Raw genomic sequence first — 19636 nt, 5'->3', positions numbered from 1 at the left:
CAGCGCTGTGGCATAATGGATTAAACCCCCTCCTGCAGTGCTGGCATCCCGTATGGGTGCTGGTTCAAGTCCTGGCTGCTCTACTTCCAATCCAGCTCTCTACTATGGCCTGGGAAAGTAGTACAAGATGGCCCAAGTCTTTGGGCCCCTCCACCCATGTGGGAGACCCAGAAGAAGTTCCCAGCTCCTGGCTTAGATCAGCACAGCTCCAGCTGTTGTGGCCAACTTGGGAGTGAACCAGCAGATGGAAGACACCCACCCTCTGCCACTTCTCCTTCTCTCTCTGTGTAACTCTGACTTTAAAATAAATAAATAAATCTTTAAAAAATAAATAAATGGAATATTTTTAAATAAAGCACTATATACTCTACAGCAAACAATAATCACACTTTTTAAAAATATTTATTATATTGGTAATGCACTTTAAAATATTTTAATTTACCATTTCTACATAATCTACTAGATGTCACTCCTCACTATCTACAAGGTATTGGTTTCAGAACCTCCTGTCTCCAGCATGGATAACAAAATTCATGGCTGCTCAGTTCCCATCATCATCATTGAGTCTGCAAACATAGGAATTGTTACCCTTATTTCCTTCCCTAGTGACAAGCAACAAAATTTAGAATTTTAAACCTTAGTATTTAGTATATTTTTATCTAAATACTTAATTCTGTTTTTGTGCCCTTTCTGTAAATTCAGTAAATATAGACATGTTGGTATCAACTTTAATGGGATATTTTAGAGTTTCTGCTTTCCATAAGTAAACACTTTTCAATGAACAACCTGTTATAGAATTCACATTCAAGGGCCGGCGCCATGGCTCACTTGGTTAATTCTCCACCTGAGGCACCAGCATCCCATATGGGCGCCGGGTTCTAGTCCCGGTTGCTCCTCTTGCAGTCCAGCTCTCTGCTGTGGCCCAGGAAAGCAGTGGAGGATGGTTCAAGTGCTTGGGCCCTGCACCTGCATTGGAGACTGGGAGGAAGCACTGGCTTCTGGCTTCAGATCGGCACAACACACCGGCCATAGCGGCCATTTGGGGAGTAAACCAACGGAAGGAAGACCTTTCTCTCTGACTTTCTCTCTCACTGTTTGACTCTGCCTGTCAAAATAAAAAAAAAAATAATAAAAAGAATTCACATCCAAACAAGATGGCATAGATTTAATTTTTTCTGCTTACCCTTACTAAGACCAAGAACAAATTCTGGAAATAACACAAAAACCATCTTAATGGGAGAGTTTTTTCAAAAGAAAAAACTTCAAAAGAAAAACTTGAAAAAGCTCTCCCGAAGGGAGTGGTAAATAGGTTTAGTGTCTCAGAACGAAAAAGACAACACAGTTGCCCACCTAACAGAAAGCAATGACAAGGTTTAATGTTTTCAGAACCACAACCTGATAAAAATGCACAGCCCGGGTACACTCCCTCCTCCCAAGGATCAAACGGGAGGATCATGTGAGTGAAGCACCATCACCAGCAAGGGAGAACAGTAAAATCTTTGCAAACAGTAATGGAACAAAGGAAATGTTTTGAACCTCTGTCACTGAGAGTCACCAGGTCTGAGGGCCTGCACTGGCAAGAGGAATTGTGTTACAACAAATGCCCAAAGAATTACTCTGTCTCCTAGAGGCAGCAAATTCCTGAAGCAATAAAAGGGTGACCAGCAAATCTCTTTGTTTTTGTGAGCTTGACACTTTCCCTGACTGAAATAACTGGGGCAGTTAAAACTGAGGAAATGTCTCCTGCCCAAAGACAGCATGAGCAATACCAATGACACAAGACGATGATGTTGGAATGATGAACATTAAAACAAGATGCACAAGGGAATTAAAGATGATATTTTAAAATAGAAGACATTCATTTTAAAAACTCTATACCAAACATCATGATACAGCTTTAGAAATCACAGCATCATGAAAAACTGAATGCCTGTCCCCTAAGATTAGAAACAAGATACGGATATCCACTCTCACTGCTTCCATTCATATTCGAGTGAAGCTATTTCAAGTGCAATTAAGCAATAAGAAAAAATGATCTGCAGATACATGGAAAGAAAAAAATTAAACAGTTCTCAGGCACAGATGATTTTCTTTATAGAAAACTTTAGGGAGTCAAGACAAAATATTCCAAAATGTCTAAACAGATTAAGCAAGCTTGCAGCAGCATGTAAGGTCATTAGAAAAGCATCAATTATACATCGATGCATTAGGATGTATGTATTAGCAAAGAGCAATCTAAATTAAGTAACAACTACCCAGGGGAGTGCATTTGGCACAATGATCAAGTTGCCACTTGGGATACACAAATCCCACCCCAAAGTGCCTAGTTGGATCCCTGGCTCCTCTGCTCCCAATCCATCTTCCTGCTAATGTGTAAACTGGGAGCATCAGATGAGGGCTCAAGTGCATTCCTGCTTTTGGGAAATCTGATGAATTTGTGGTTCCTGGCTTCAGCCTGACTCAACCCTGGCTATGTACGCATTTCATGACTGAATCAGTAGATGGAAAGTTGTGTGTGTGTGTGTGTGTGTGTGTGTGTGTCTGCTTTCAAATAAAATCAAAATAAGTAACTTTAAAAAACATCGACAATATCATAAAAATACCAAAACACTTAAGAGCAAATTTTATAAAAAGAAGTATAAAATCAATAAACTGTAAAATACAAACATTCTTCAAAGAAATTAATGGGGAACAAAATAAATGAGGATGTTTACCATATTCGAATATCAAAAGACAATTATGTTTTAAGATTACAAGTTTCCTAAATAAAATCATTATTTTAAACAATATGATACTCATCAATCAGAAGGACTTTCTTGTAGAAACTGGAAATGAAGTAATAAGATGCATAGGAAAATGAAGGACCTGACATAGGCAAAGCATTTTTTGGAATATATAAAAAATCTTAAGGAACTTGCACTACATAATCAAAACACAATCAAAAGATACACTTATAAAAATAACTTGTATTTCCACAAGAATGCATACCCAGATTGATGAAAAATCAGATTCCAATAATAAATTCATACATTTATATGCTCAATTATTTTATTATATTTTATTTTATTATTTGAGAGGGAGAAATGGAGGGAGGGTAGGGAGGAAGGAGGAAGAGAGAGAACTCCCACAGTTAGTTCACACCCCAAAAACCTGCAACAGTCAGAGCCAGGAGCTGAGAATGCAATTCAGGTCTCACACATGAGTTACAGTAACCCAGTCACTTGGACCAACACTGCTGCCTTCCAGGTTTTTCACTGGCAAGAAGCTGGAGTTGGGAATAAAAATCCCAGATACTTGATGTGGGCTGCTGACATCTTATTCACTAGGCTAAACACTTGCTCCCCAGTCAATTGATCTTTGGAGAAGCTGGCAAGGCAAGGAAATGTGGGAAAGTTTAGTGATTTCATCCAATGGTGTTAGACATATTATACATCTAGATGCCAAAATAAAAATTAACTTAGACACACATGCAATAAACTTAAAAGCTATCATAAAGCAATAAAAGAGCTACAGAAACATTATACACAAAAGAAAAATTAATAAATTGAACTTCATTTTCAATTATTATCAGTAATTTTGCATTCATCTTTACATTGAACAATATCAGTTTAAGTGCAAGTATTAAAGCACTTTCATTGTGTAAATATATTTAAATTGATAAAATAATTATACATATTAATAGGTAGATGTAATGCTTGACATATGTCATATATCTCTATATATACATATATATATATTTAAAACATTGTCCCATAATTAAGTCAAGCTGGTTAACATACTCAGCACATTGAACTTCTGGCTTTTTTGTAGTAAGAATATTTAAATACTGTTCTTTAGGGGGCAGGAATCTAGTTCCACTCGAATGCACATCACATACTTTTGTGCCATAGTTTCAGATCCATCTCCACTCCTGACTGAGCAGCAGATGAACTGCTCAAATGCTTGGATTCCTAACAACAACTTGGGAGAACTGGATTGAGTTCCAGGCTCATGACTTCAGTCTCACCCAGCCCCAGACATTGAGAATTGTACCAGCAGGTGGAAGATATCTCCTGGTCTCTGTGTGTGTTTCTATCTCTCTAACTTTCAAATAAAAAATGAAAACAGAAAGGTACCTTTCTCTGAAGGGAGGAGAGAACCTCCACTTTGACTATGACCTTGTCTAAACAAGATAAGAGTCGGAGAACTCAGAGGGCTTCCATAGCCTTGGAAACTCATGACTGGAGCATAGGGAGATTACTGATGCCATAGACAGGAGTGTCAATTGGTAAAGTCAACAACAGGAGTCACTGTGCACTTACTCCTCATGTAGGATCTCTATCCTTAATGTGCTGTACATTGAGATTTAATGCTATAACGAGTACTCAAACAGTATATTTCACTTTGTGTTTCTATGGGGGTGCAAACTGTTGAAATCCTTACTTAATGCATACTAAACTGATCCTCTGTAAAAAAAAAAAAAAAAAAAAGAAAAAAAAAAAAAAGAAATTATCAATTCCCAACTTGACTCTCACTGGGATTAAACATGACAATAGGTCTGCTCTGATTTCATCATCATTTAAAAAAATCATCTATTATTTTTCACTTTATGTTTCTGTGTGGGAGCAAACTGTTGAAATCCATACTTAATGTATACTAAGCTGATCTTCTGTATATCGAGATAATCGAAAATGAATCATGATGTGAATGGAAGGGGAGAGGGAGTGGGAAAGGGGAGGGTTGTGGGTGGGAGGGACGGTATGGGGGGGAAGCCATTGTAATCCATAAGTCGTACTTTGGAAAATTATATGCATTAAATAAAAGTTTAAAAAAAAATTAAAAAAAAAAAAAAAACGTAAAAAAAAAAAAAAATGAAAACAAAATGTACTCTTTATCAGTTTTGAAATCTCTGATATATTACAGTTGTCCCTCAGCCTCTATTTGGATTGGTTCAGAAGCCACTGAAATCAAATTGATGAGTGATCAAATCCATTACATAAAGTGGTGTAGTATTTGTGTATAACTTACACACATCTTCCCACATACTTTAAATCATCTCTGGATTACTTAGAATATCTAATACAATGTAAATGCTATATAAATAAATGTTGCGCTATATTTTAAGGCAATAATGACAATAAAAATGTCTGTTAACATTCAGTACAGGTGTAATTTTTTCTAATACTTTTCTAATGTATTGGTTGGTAGACTCCATGGAGGCAAAACCCATGAATACAGAAAGCTGACTGACTAATCACCATGTTTTAAGAGATATCTCAAACTTATTTCCCCTAAGTTATTGAACCTTTGTATCCTTTGGTCAATATTTCCCCATTATCCACCTACTCCATAGCCTCTGGTGAGCATTTTTCTACTCTCTATATGAGTTCATTTTTTTTTTTTTTGGATTCCATATATGTGAGATTGTACAGCACTTGTCTTTGTGAGTTTGGCTTACATTACATTAGCCTCATGTCCTCCACGTTCATCCTGATAGATGTGCTGATAGAGTTTAATCTTTGTGTTTGCATGGCTTGTGTACATGTGCCACATTTCCTTTATTCTTTCATCTGTTGGCAGATACACAGATTGACTTCAAATGTTGGCAACTGTGAACAGTGCTACAGGGAACATCATAATGCAAACATTTTCCCACGCTTATTTCAATTATTTTGTATGTCTATCCAGATGTGGGATTTCTGGGTCATATGATTATTCTATCATTAGCATTTCGAGGACCTCTCATACTCCTTTCCATGATGACTGTACAGTGCACAATGGTTTCCCTTTCTGATTATCATTACAAGTTAGCTTTATTATTTTGATTATAGCCATTCTAACTGAAGTGAGGTGATATGTGATTTTAATTTTCATTTCTCAGATTATTATAAATATTTAGAGTATTTTTCCATATATCTGTTGGCCATTTGTATGCGTTTGGAGTAATGTTTCCTCAGGTCCTAAGTCAATTTTAAAAATAGACTTACTTTGTTTTTTGATGTTGATTATTGTAGGTTTTTTGATAAAAAATCAATAAAATATCACATGGACAATATGTAAATATTTTATCCCAATGTGTGGGTTGCCTTTTTATTCCATTATTTTACCTTTTCTGCTGGGTAGATTTTATTTTGATGCTTGTGCATTGGAACTCTAACACAGAATTATGGAGTTTTTTCTCCTAGGTTTTCTTCTAGTAGCTCCACAGTTTCATGTGTATATATTTAAGTTTTTCATTCATTTTGAGAGGAGGGTTCAGTTAAATACTTCTGCATATATATATGCCATTTTTCAAGCACACTTTATTGTGCAGACCGTCTTTTTATCATTATGTGTTCTTGGAATCTTTGTGAAGAATCAATTTACCTAAGGTCATCAAACTGAGTTAACACAAAATGATTACTCTATGACATATTATAATAACACTCTGAAATGCTAAGAACAGAGAGAGGATTTTGAAAGCAATAGAAGAAAAAAAATCACCCAAAGTACATAACATCAGACTTCTCAAGAGAAACACTGCAGAACAGAAGGGAGTGAGAGAAAATATTCAGAGTACTGAAGTTAAAAAAAGAAACTTTAACCATGAAAAATATCCTTCAGATTTGAAGGTGTAATGAAGATTTTTCCAGACCAAAAAAAAAGAGGATTCATCATGCAAAGACCTATCCTCCAAGAAATGTTAAAGTCAGTTCCCAAAGGGAAAGAAATGAACACCAACATGTAACAATAACAGATTTGAAGTTACAAAATGTAGCATTAAAAGTAATTTAGAAAGTAAGCAGTGAGGGTCCCAGGATGGTCTGATTTATGTGGGGCAAAATTAATACTTAAACAAGGAGAGAGTGCACTCTCAGGATAAAGCTGCGGGAGGGAGAGCTATGGTGGGAGAAGCTGCCAGAGCAGTGGAGGCAGTCCAGACCCATGCTGAGAGAGCAAATACACAACAGAAGACTTGGATCCAGCGAGGAGGACATCTGCCTCAGCAAGCCAGGTGAGAAGGGACTCTCACTGATACAATGTAATTTAATACAATGTAAATCCCATCTAAATAAATAGCTGCTACAATAGGAGAGAGAGCTCGGTGAACTGCTTTCAGAGTTATGTCATGGAATCCCAACAATAGCAGGCAACCAAGCACCCAGAGGCTGGCGGGGGCGGGGGGAGGGGGGGCGTGGCGTCTCTTTCCCTCCCCACCTCTCCACTACAGTGGAGATCTGCACCGGGTGCGGGGAAGCTGACACCATTTTTGGACACAGGCAGGTGGCAGCTGCCCCAACTCCTGTGGCAAGGGCCACACAATTCAGAGGAAGCCGAGCAACAGGGCCTCCATTGCACCAGTTGGACAGTGCAGGTGGCCTGACAACAAAAAGGAGGGGGAGCCACCCCTATGAGGAGAAGTGCCACCTGCTGGACTCTGCTACCTGCACAGCACAACTGAGCAGTGAGCCCAGCTGCAATGGGTGGGTACTTTGTGTGCCTAGGAACACAGATCTAGCCAGAGAGGAAAACCCACCTTCCCCACCTACACCAAATCTGGTTGGGAAGACCACACACAGACAGTGACTCCGGAATCAACTTAGTTTCCCTGTAGATGGGTTAGCTAGTGGGGAGGAAAGGCCAGACTGACACACCACAACCCAGAGAGCCCTGGGTGCTGAGTCTGAGAAAACAGTGACTGCATAAGAGGAGGCAGAGTGTGGCTAGGTACCGGGCAACCACAGAATGCCTCCCCACACTCCCCGAGCTCCTCAATTGCCTATAGCAGCTCACAGCAGAGGGAACCATGCTCACAGAAAAGACTCCACAGATCAAATGTGCAGTTCATAAAACGGTGTGGACGAGTGCTGAGCACACTGGGGAATAACTAATCTGGGTGTTCCTTTGCTGGGAAGAAAAGAGTTGGTCACATCAACTGAGATGACCATTTCTCTCCATCCAGTTAATCAGAGGAGAGCTACCATGCCCAACTGGGGTCTTACCCTGGATATTTGCCTCATGTTGGAATAATAAATAGAGCACCCTGACCATACCCAGCACACATCTCTTAGTGTTCACTGAAGGTGTAGACATCCCACTAAGCCACAGAAACACAGATATGGAAAACCCATCAGACAAAGAAAAATTCTACAGCACCAAAAAATAAAGGCAAAAATTCTAGAAATAAGAATAAGGAAGACACTATGAGCCTCCCAAAGGAACATACAACATTTCAATATTAGACTGTGAAGACTAAGAGATTGAGGAAATGCCAGAATTGGAATTCAAAAAGCTATTCATCAGATAACTCAAAAGCAATCAGAAGCAAATTCACAAACTAAAGAAAACAATATATGATGTGAGTGAAAATTTCTCCCATTAAATCAAAATGAAATACTAGAAATGAAGAACTCAATAGATCAAGTAAATAATGCAGTGGAAAGTCTCAACAACAGAACTAGTGGGTGAGTTAGAATAAAGAATATTCGAGATAGAAAACAAATCTCTGGAAATTTTACAGTCAGACCAAAAACAAGAAGAAATTAGAAATCTAAAAAACACTGTTGGAGATCTACAGGCTACTATCAAATGACCCAACATACAGGTACTAAAGTTCCTGAGGCGTGGAAAGAGGGAAAGGATTAGAAGGACATTTTAGTGAAACAGTAACAGAAAACTTCCCTAATTTGGAGAAAGACGGGGACAACCAAGTACAGAAAGAACATAAAACTCTTAATAGACATGACCAGGAAAAATTTTCACCATGACATAGTGTAGTCAAACTCTCTACAGTAAAATATAAAGAAAAGATTTTAAAATTTACACAAGAGAAATGCCAGATTACTTTCAGAGGATCTCCAATTATACTCACTTCTCATTATAAACCTCACAAGATAAGACAATGGTGTGATATATTCCAAGTTTTGAGAGAAAAAACTGTAAACCTAAAACATTGTACCCAGTAAAGCTCTCATTTATGAATGACAGTTAAATAAAGACCTTCCATAATAAACAGAAATTGAAAGAATTTATCTGTATCTGTGTTTCTGTGGCTTAGTGGGATGTCTGCACCTTCAGTGAACACCAAGAGATGTGTGCTGGGTGTGGCCAGGGTGCTCTGTTTATTATTCCATCTAGACTTTAAAAAGATGCTTAAGAATGTGCTACACACGGAAACACAGAAACATGGTCATCACTATGAAAGAAGGTAAATGAAGAAAATTGCCCAGAAAAAGTTACAAAGGAAATCCAAATAAAAAATAGGAATATTTAGGGGAAAATATCAGGGCAAAGTCGTTACCTATCTATAGTCACCTTGAATATACATGGCTTCAACTCTCCAGTTAAAGATACAGACTGGCTGAATGGATTAAAAAACAAAACCCATCTATTTGCTGCCTACAAGAAACAAATCTCACAAAGAATGTTACTTTCAGACTGAAAGAAAAAGGATGGAAAAAGATATTCCATGCTAATAGAAACAAACAAACAAAAAAGAGCTGGGGTAGCTATCCTAATATCAGAAAAAATAGACTAACATAAAAACTGTTAAAAAAAAAGACAAAGAAGGGCATTTTGTAATGACTGAGAGATTGATTCAACAGTAAGATGTCACTATAATCAATGTTTGTGCACCCAATTACAGGGCACCTGGGTATTTAAAAGAAATGTTAATGTATCTAAAGGGAGACATAAACTCCAATACAATAGTAATGGGGGACTTCAACACCCCACTTTCAGCAATGGACAGATGAACCAGGCAGAAAATCAGCAAGGAAACAACAGAGGTAAGCAGCACTATAGACCAAATGGATGAAAGAGATATCTACAGAACTTTCTATCCTACAGCCATGGAATACATATTCTCCTCACTTGTGTATGAAATTTTCTCTAGGATTGACCACAAGCAAGGCCATAAAGCAAGTTTCAGCAAATTAAAAAAAAAAGTGAAATTAAACCATGCATCTTCTCTGACTATAATCGAATGAACTTGGAAATCAACAACTCTGGAATCTCTAGAACATATGCAAATACAAGGAGACTGACAACATACTCCTGAATGAACAGTGAGTCATTGAAGAAATCAAAAAAAAAATCAAAAAATTTCTGGAAACAAATAAATTTGACAACATATCAAGACTTATGGTATACAGCAAAACTATTGTTAAGAGGGAAATTTACAGCAATTGGTGTCTGCATCAAGAAATTTGAAAGGCAGCAAATAAATTATCTCTCAATGCATCTCAAAGACCTAGAAAAACAACAGCAAACCAAGCCCAAAACTAAGAGGAGAAAGAAATAATTAAAATTAGAGAATAAAAAAACTTAAAACCAAAAAAAGAAACAAAAGTATAGCAAAATGAAGAGAATATTCTTTGAAAAATAAACAAAATTGACCCACTGTTGCCCCCAACTAACCAAAAAAGGAAGGAAAAGACCAAAATTAATAAAATTACTACAAAGAGTAGTATGCCAACAAACTGGGAAACCTAGAAGAAATGAATAGATTCCTGGACAATAAAAGCTAAATAAATTGAGCCACGAAGCCACAGAAGACCTAAAAGATCCATAATTAAGACAGCAATTGAATTAGTAATAAAGATCCTCCCAAGGGAAAAAAAAACAAAAAGCCCAGGACCGGATGGCTTCATTGCTGAATTCTACCAGACATTTAAAGAACTAACTCCAATTCTTCTCAAGGTTTTCAAAACAATTGAAAGGGAGGGGGTCGTTCCAAATTCTTTCTATGACGTCAGCATCATTTTAATTTCTAAACATGAAAAAGATATAATAGAGAAAGAGAAAAACAGACCAATTTCCCTGATGAACATAAATGCAAAAATCCCCAACAAAATATAGCAAATCACTTCCAAAAACACATCAGAAATATCATTCACCTGGTTCACCTATATATACCACATGGGGTTTATCCCTGGTATGCAGGGATAGTTCAACATTTTAAAATCAATCACTGGGATACCTCATGTTAACAAACTGAGAACAAAAATTGTATGATTATCTCAATAGATGCAGAGAAAGCATTTGATAAAATACAACACCCGTTCATGATGAAACCTCTAAGCAAGTTGGGTACAGAAGGAACATTCCTCAACACAATCAAGGCAATTTATGACAAACCAATAACCAGCATCCTATTGAATAGAGAATAGCAGGAAACATCCCCACTGAGATCCAGAACCAGAAAAAGGATGCTCACTCTCACCACTACTATTCAATATAGTCCTGGAAGTTTTAGCCAGAGCCATTAGCCAAGAAAAAAGAAATCCAGGGGATTCAAATTGGGAAGGAGGAAGTCAAACTATTCCTATTTGCAGATGACATGATTCTATATATAGGGGATCGAAAAGAATCCACAAAGAGACTACTGGAACTCATAGAAGAGTTTGGTAAAGTTAGCAGGATATAAAATCAAGATGCAGAAATCAATAGCCTTTGTATACACAGACAAAGCCATGACTGAGAAAGAACTTCTAAGATCAACTGTATTCACAATAGCTACCAAAAAAATCAAATACCTTGGAGTAAATTTAACCAAGTGTGTCAACGATCTCCATGATGAGAATTAGAAAGCATTAAAGAAATAGACAGAGCTACCAAAAAATGGAAAAAATCTTCCATGTTCATGGATTGGAAGAATAAATATCATCAATGTCCATACTAAAAGCAATTTACAGATTCAATGCAATACCAATCAAAATGCCAATATATTTCTATATATTTCTATATATTTCATATATAGAAAAAAATGATGCTGAAATTCATATGGAAACACAGGAGACCCCGAATAGCTAAAGCAATCTTATAGAACAAAAACAAGGCTGGAGGCATCACAAAACCAGATTTTAATACATACTAGAAGGCAGTTATCATCAATACAGCCTGGTACTGTTAAAACAGATGGATAGACCAATGGAATACAATAGAAACGCTAGAATTCAATCCAAGCATAGATAACCAACTTATCTTTGATAAGGAAGCCAAAATCAATCCCTGGAGCAAGGACAGTATCTTCAACAAATGGTGCAGGGATAACTGGATTTCCACATGCAGAAGTACGAAGCAAGACCTCTCTCTACCTTAAAGCTTACACAAAATCCACTTAAAATGGATTAAAGATCTTAATCTGTGACCCAATGTCATCAAATTATCAAAGAACATTGGGGAAACCCTGCAAGACATTGATATAGGAAAAGAGTTCTTGGAAAAGGCTGCAGAGGTACAGACAAAGCCAAATTTGATAAATGGGATTAAATCAAATTGAGAGGTTTCTGTACTGCAAAAGAAACACTCATCAAAGTGAAGAGGCAACCAATAAAATGGAAGAAATTACTTGTAAACCATGCAAATGATAAAGGATAAATAATCAGAATATATAAGTTGAAGAAATTCAACAACAAAACAACCAAGTTAAGAAATGAGCAAATGACCTCAACAGATATTTTTCAAAAGAGGAAATCCAAGTGGCCAACAGACACATGAAAAAATCCTCAGGATCATTAGTTATCAGGGAAATGCAAATCAAAATCACAATGAAATTTCATCTCACTCCAGTTAGAATGACTTTCATACAGAAATCAACAAACAACAAATGCTGGCAAGAATGTGGGAAAGAAATGTACTCTAATCCACTGTTGGTGGGAATACAACCTGGTAAAGTCACTATTGAAGACACTATGGAGATACCTCAGAATGCTGAATATTGACCTACCATATATATGACCCAGTTATACCATTCCTGGGAATTTACCCAAAAGAAATGATATCAGCATATGAAAGTGTTATCTGTATCCCCATGTTTATTGCAGCTCAATTCACAATAGCTAAGACATGGAATCAACCCAAATTCCCATCAACTGAAAACTGGATAAGAAAATTATGGGATATGTATACCATTGAATACTACTCAGTGGTTAAAAAAAAAATGAAACCCAGGCGAAGCCAAGATGGCGGAATAGTGAGGGCGCACACCGATAGTCCGGGAAAATTTAGTTTAATAAAAGGGGAATTACGGTAGCCTCAGAAAAAAGAACCAGGAAAATATTGCAGAGGAAACTCTTCTGGATCGAGTGGCTGTGAATCGGAGGACCTACTGGGAGAACAAGGTCACCCACCACGCGGAAGCCGAGCCACAGGAGCCGCGGGAGCCGCAGGTGCCGCGGAAGCTGCAGGGTCTGCGTGCCAGTGCAGGAAGGGGAGTGCATGTCACACAGACAACAGCGGGGAGAGTTGCGACATCCAGGGCTCCGAGTCCACACATTGGCGCTGGAAGGGGAGGTGAGCTCAATAACCCAAGACATTGGCGGGGAAACGGGGGTCAGAATCTAGAGGGGGGCCGGAAAGTGCAGCAAACTCACTACCGGAAAGAAGAAAAAAAAAAAAGCTTGGGGGTTTCTCTTTCCCCTAACCTTGCAAAGGTTGCAAGGGTGCAAGGCTTGAAGAATTCGCAAGAGACAAAGAGTAGGCCCCCTCTCTGGAATTACATATCAACAGGGGAGAGCTAAGGAACTGAGTCACTACAATTCAGAAGCCTAGGCAACCCAGTGGGAGTCCAGAGGAGCCTACACAGACTCTTTGGGTAGAAGTCAGAGACTGGAAGCTAAATACCATCAATTCTGCAAAGCCGTGCCGTGCGGTACTACTTACCACCTGAATAAAATAAATAAATAAATAAATAAATAAATAAATAGAGAGAGATTTACCACGCATAACCTGAGGGTGTCACCTTTGCACACCCTTAACCAGGAAGAACCAAGGAGAGCTCTCAGGCCACACCCATCTCAAGCCTCCAAGGCTCCTCCAACAGCAGGCAGTCCACTTAACACGGACACAGTATAAAAAAAAAAAAAAACGCACAGTGACGAAAGAAGAATTAACTATGCCAAGCAACAAACACAGAAATTGAGGGAACAAGATCAACGATGACACTATGATGCCTCCAAATAAACAAAACACCCCAAACCAAGATTATGAAGATGATGAAATAGAAGAAATGCAAGATATGGATTTAAAAAAATTTATGATAAGAACATTTAGAAGTTTTCAAAAGCAAATCCTTGAACTACAGAAATCCTTATTGGACAGGATTGAAAATCTCTCTTGTGAAAATGAAACTTTAAGGAAGAATCAAAATGAAACGCAGAACCTCCACTTTGACTATGACCTTGTCTAAACAAGATAAGAGTCGGAGAACTCAGAGGGCTTCCATAGCCTTGGAAACTCATGACTGGAGCATAGGGAGATTACTGATGCCATAGACAGGAGTGTCAATTGGTAAAGTCAACAACAGGAGTCACTGTGCACTTACTCCTCATGTAGGATCTCTATCCTTAATGTGCTGTACATTGAGATTTAATGCTATAACGAGTACTCAAACAATATATTTCACTTTGTGTTTCTATGGGGGTGCAAACTGTTGAAATCCTTACTTAATACATACTAAACTGATCCTCTGTAAAAAAAAAAAAAAGAAAAAGAAAAAAAAAAAGAAATTATCAATTCCCAACTTGACTCTCACTGGGATTAAACATGACAATAGGTCTGCTCTGATTTCATCATCATTTAAAAAAATCATCTATTATTTTTCACTTTATGTTTCTGTGTGGGAGCAAACTGTTGAAATCCATACTTAATGTATACTAAGCTGATCTTCTGTATATTAAGACAATCGAAAATGAATCATGATGTGAATGGAAGGGGAGAGGGAGTGGGAAAGGGGAGGGTTGTGGGTGGGAGGGATGGTATGCGGGGGAAGCCATTGTAATCCATAAGTCGTACTTTGGAAAATTATATGCATTAAATAAAAGTTTAAAAAAAAATGAAACGCAGAAACTAGTAGAAAGGAAAGTGTGATAGTGAAGAGAAATCAAAATGAAATGAAGAGCTCAATAGATCAAATGACAAACACATTAGAAAGCCTTAAAAACAGAATGGGTGAAGCAGAAGAGAGAATATCGGACTTAGAAGATAGAGCACAGGAAAACATACAATCAAAGCAAAGAAAAGAAGAGGAAGTTAGAAATCTAAAAAATATTGTTGGGAATCTACAGGATACTATTAAAAAAAAAACCAACATTCGAGTTCTAGGAGTTCCTGAAGGCATGGAGAGAGAGAAAGGATTAGAAGGCCTTTTTAGTGAGATACTAGCAGAGAACTTTCCAGGTTTGGAGAAGGACATCGTAGTACAGAAAGCTCATAGAACCCCCAATAAACATGACCAAAAGAGATCCTCACCACGACACGTGGTAATTAAACTTACCAAAGTGAAACATAAAGAAAAGATCCTAAAATGTGCAAGAGAGAAACTTCAGATTACTCTCAGAGGATCTCCAATCAGACTCACAGCAGACTTCTCATCAGAAACACTACAGGCTAGGAGGGAATGGCGAGACATAGCACAGGTGCTAAGAGAGAAAAATTGCCAGCCCAGAATATTATATCCTGCTGAGCTCTCATTTGTGAATGAAGGTGAAATAAAGACCTTTCATAGCAAACAGAAATTGGAAGACTTTGTGGCCACTCGTCCGGCCCTGCAAAAGATACTTAAAGATGTGCTACACTCAGAAACACAGAAACACGGCCATCAATATGAAAGAAGGGAAAGGAAGAACGCCTACCAGTAAAAGAGCATGGGAAGCTCAAAGCATATACTAGAAAATATCTCCGGGAAAACGGCAGGGCAAAGTCACTACATATCAATAGTCACATTAAACATTAATGGTCTTAATTCTTCAGTTAAAAGACACCGATTGGCTGATTGGCTCAAAGAAGACAACCCAACTATTTGTTGCCTACAAGAAACACATCTCTCTAACAAAGAGGCATGCAGACTGAAAGTGAAAGGTTGGAAAAAGATATTCCATGCCAACAGAAACCAAAAAAAAGCAGGTGTAGCCATATCAATATCAGAGAAAATAAACTTTAATACAAAAACTGTTAAAAGAAACAAAGAGGGACACTATATAATGATTAAGGGTTCAATTCAACAGGAAGATGTAACTATTATAAATGTATATGCACCTAATTACAGGGCACCAGTCTATTTAAAAGATATGTTACGGGACTTAAAGGGAGACTTAGATTCCAATACAGTGGTACTGGGGGACTTCAATACTCCACTCTCAGAAACAGACAGATCATCCGGACAGAAGATCAACAAGGAAACAGCAGATTTAATTGACACTATTGCCCAAATGGATCTAACAGATATCTACAGAACTTTCAACCCTACATCTACAGACTTCACATTCTTCTCAGCAGTGCATGGAACCTTCTCTAGGATGGATCACATACTAGGTCATAAAGCAAGTCTCAACAAATTTAAAAGAATTAGAATCATACCATGCAGCTTCTCAGACCACAGCGGAATGAAGCTGGAAATTAGCAACTCAGGAATCCCTAGAAAGTATGCAAACACATGGAGACTGAACAACATGCTCCTGAATGAACACTGGGTCATTCAAGAAATCAAAAGAGAAATCAAAAACTTTCTGGAAGTAAATGAGGATAACAACACAACATATCAAAACTTATGGGATACAGCAAAAGCAGTATTGAGAGGCAAATATATAGCAATAGGTGCCTATATCAAGAAATTGGAAAGGTACCAAATAAATGAGCTTTCAGCGCATCTCAAGGACCTAGAAACACTGCAGCAAACCAAACCCAAATCTAGTAGGAGAAGAGAAATAATTAAAACCAGAGAAGAAATCAACAGGATTGAATCCAAAAAAACACTACAAAAAATCAGCCAAGCGAGAAGCTGGTTTTTTGAAAAAATAAACAAAATTGACACCCCATTGGCCCAACTAACTAAAAAAAGAAGAGAAAAGACCCAAATCAATAAAATCAGAGATGAAAAAGGAAACGTAACAACAGACACCACAGAAATAAAAAGAATCATCAGAAATTACTACAAGGACCTGTATGCCAGCTAACAGGAAAATCTATCAGAAATGGATAGATTCCTGGACACATGCAATCTACCAATATTGAACCAGGAAGACATAGAAAACCTAAATAGACCCATAACTGAAACAGAAATTGAAACCATAATAAAGGCCCTCCCAACAAAGAAAAGCCCAGGACCAGATGGATTCACTGCTGAATTCTACCAGACATTTAAAGAAGAACTAATCCCATTTCTTCTCAAACTATTCAGAACAATCGAAAAAGAGGGAATCCTCCCAAATTCTTTCTATGAAGCCAGCATCACCTTAATCCCTAAGCCAGAGAAACATGCAGCACTGAAAGAAAATTATAGACCAATATCCCTGAGGAACATAGACGCAAAAATCCTCAATAAAATTCTGGCCAATAGAGTACAACAACACATCAGAAAACTCATCCACCCAGACCAAGTGGGATTCATCCCTGGTATGCAGGGATGGTTCAACATTCGCAAATCAATCAATGTGACTTCCCACATTAACAGACTGCAAAAGAAAAACCATATGATTATCTCAATTGATGCAGAGAAAGCATTCAATAAAATTCAACACGCTTTCATGATGAAAACTCTAAGCAAATTGGGTATAGAAGGAACATTCATCAATATAATCAAAGGAATTTATAAAAAACCCACAGCCAGCATCCTATTGAATGGGGAAAAGTTGGAAGCATTTCCACTGAAATCTGGCACCAGGCAGGGATGCCCACTCTCACCACTGCTATTTAACATAGTTCTGGAAGTTTTAGCCAGAGCCATCAGACAAGAAAAAGAAATCAAAGGAATACAAATTGAGAAGGAAGAAGTCAAACTATCCCTCTTTGCAGACGATATGATTCTTTACTTAGAGGATCCAAAGAACTCTACTAAGAGACTATTGGAACTCATAGAAGAGTTTGGCAAAGTGGCAGGATATAAAATCAATGCACAAAAATCAACAGCCTTTGTATACACAAGCAAGGCCATGACTGAGAAAGAACTGCTAAGATCAATCATCCCATTCACAATAGCTACAAAAACAATCAAATACCTTGGAATAAACTTAACCAAGGACGTTAAGGATCTCTACGATAAAAATAACAAAACCTTAAAGAACGAAATAGAAGAGGATACCAAGAAATGGAAAAATCTTCCATGCTCATGGATTGGAAGAATCAACATCATCAAAATGTCCATTCTCCCAAAAGCAATTTATAGATTCAATGTAATCCCAATCAAGATACCAAAGACATTCTTCTCAGATCTAGAAAAAATGATGCTGAAATTCATATGGAGGCACAAGAGACCTCGAATAGCTAAAGCAATCTTGTACAACAAAAACAAAGCCGGAGGCATCGCAATACCAGATTTCAGGTCATACTACAGGGCAGTTGTAATCAAAACAGCATGGTACTGGTACAGAAACAGATGGACAGACCAATGGAACAGAACAGAAACACCAAAAATCAACCCAAACATCTACAGCCAACTTATATTTGATCAAGGATCTAAAACCAATTCCTGGAGCAAGGACAGTCTATTCAATAAATGATGCTGGGAAAACTGGATTTCCACGTGCAGAATCATGAAGCAAGACCCCTACCTTACACCTTACACAAAAATCCACTCAACGTGGATTAAAGACCTAAATCTACGTCCTGACACCATTAAATTATTAGAGAACATTGGAGAAACCCTGCAAGATATTGGCACAGGCAAAGAATTTCTGGAAAAGACCCAGGAGGCACAGGCAGTCAAAGCCAAAATCAACTATTGGGATTGCATCAAATTGAGAAGTTTCTGTACTGCAAAACAAACAGTCAGGAAAGTGAAGAGACAACCGACAGAATGGGAAAAATTATTTGCAAACTATGCAACAGATAAAGGGTTAATAACCAGACTCTACAAAGAGATCTAGAAATTCCACAAAAACAAAACAAAGAACCCACTTAAGAGATGGGCCAAGGACCTCAATACACATTTTTCAAAAGAGGAAATCCAAATGGCCAACCGACACATGAAAAAATGTTCAAGGTCACTAGCAATCAGGGAAATGCAAATCAAAACCACCATGAGGTTTCACCTCACCCCAGTTAGAATGGCTCACATACAGAAATCTACCAACAACAGATGCTGGCGAGGATGTGGGGAAAAAGGGACACTAACCCACTGTTGGTGGGAATGCAAACTGGTCAAGCCACTATGGAAGTCAGTCTGGAGATTCCTCAGAAACCTGAATATAACCCTGCCATTCGACCCAGCCATCTCATTCCTTGGAATTTACCCAAGGAATTTAAATTGGCAAACAAAAAAGCGGTCTGCACCCTAATGTTTATCGCAGCACAATTCACAATAGCCAAGACCTGGAACCAACCTAAATGCCCATCAACGGTAAACTGGATAAAGAAATTATGGGATATATACTCTTTAGAATACTATACCGCAGTAAGAAACATCGAAATCTAGTCATTTGCAACAAAATGGAGGAATCTGGAACACATCATGCTGAGTGAAATAAGCCAGTCCCAAAGGGACAAATGCCATATGTTCTCCCTGATCGGTGACAACTGACTGAACACCAAAAAGGAAACCTCCTGAAGTGAAACGGACATTATGGGAAACGGTGACTTGATCAGCATAGCCCTGACTGTTAATGAACAACTTAATACATTATCCCTCTTAGTATTTTTTTTGTCTGTTCTACTTAATATGACTGGTTTAATTCTGTAATTA

At 37.8% G+C, this 19636-nt stretch overlaps 1 protein-coding gene across 1 annotated transcript in view; it reads right to left on the bottom strand.

Moving 5' to 3' along the window:
* The window catches only part of LOC103352159 (disintegrin and metalloproteinase domain-containing protein 5), a 114066-nt gene that overhangs the window by 42430 nt on the left and 52000 nt on the right, over nucleotides 1–19636 (bottom strand). The window lies entirely within an intron of this gene.

The sequence above is a fragment of the Oryctolagus cuniculus genome, chromosome 2, assembly GCF_051225735.1.
Source record: "Oryctolagus cuniculus isolate XC-2025 breed Fujian yellow rabbit chromosome 2, ASM5122573v1, whole genome shotgun sequence".
Lineage (NCBI taxonomy): Eukaryota > Metazoa > Chordata > Mammalia > Lagomorpha > Leporidae > Oryctolagus > Oryctolagus cuniculus.
Note: the sequence above shows the minus strand (reverse complement) of the source record. Positions and strands in the feature narration are given on the sequence as shown.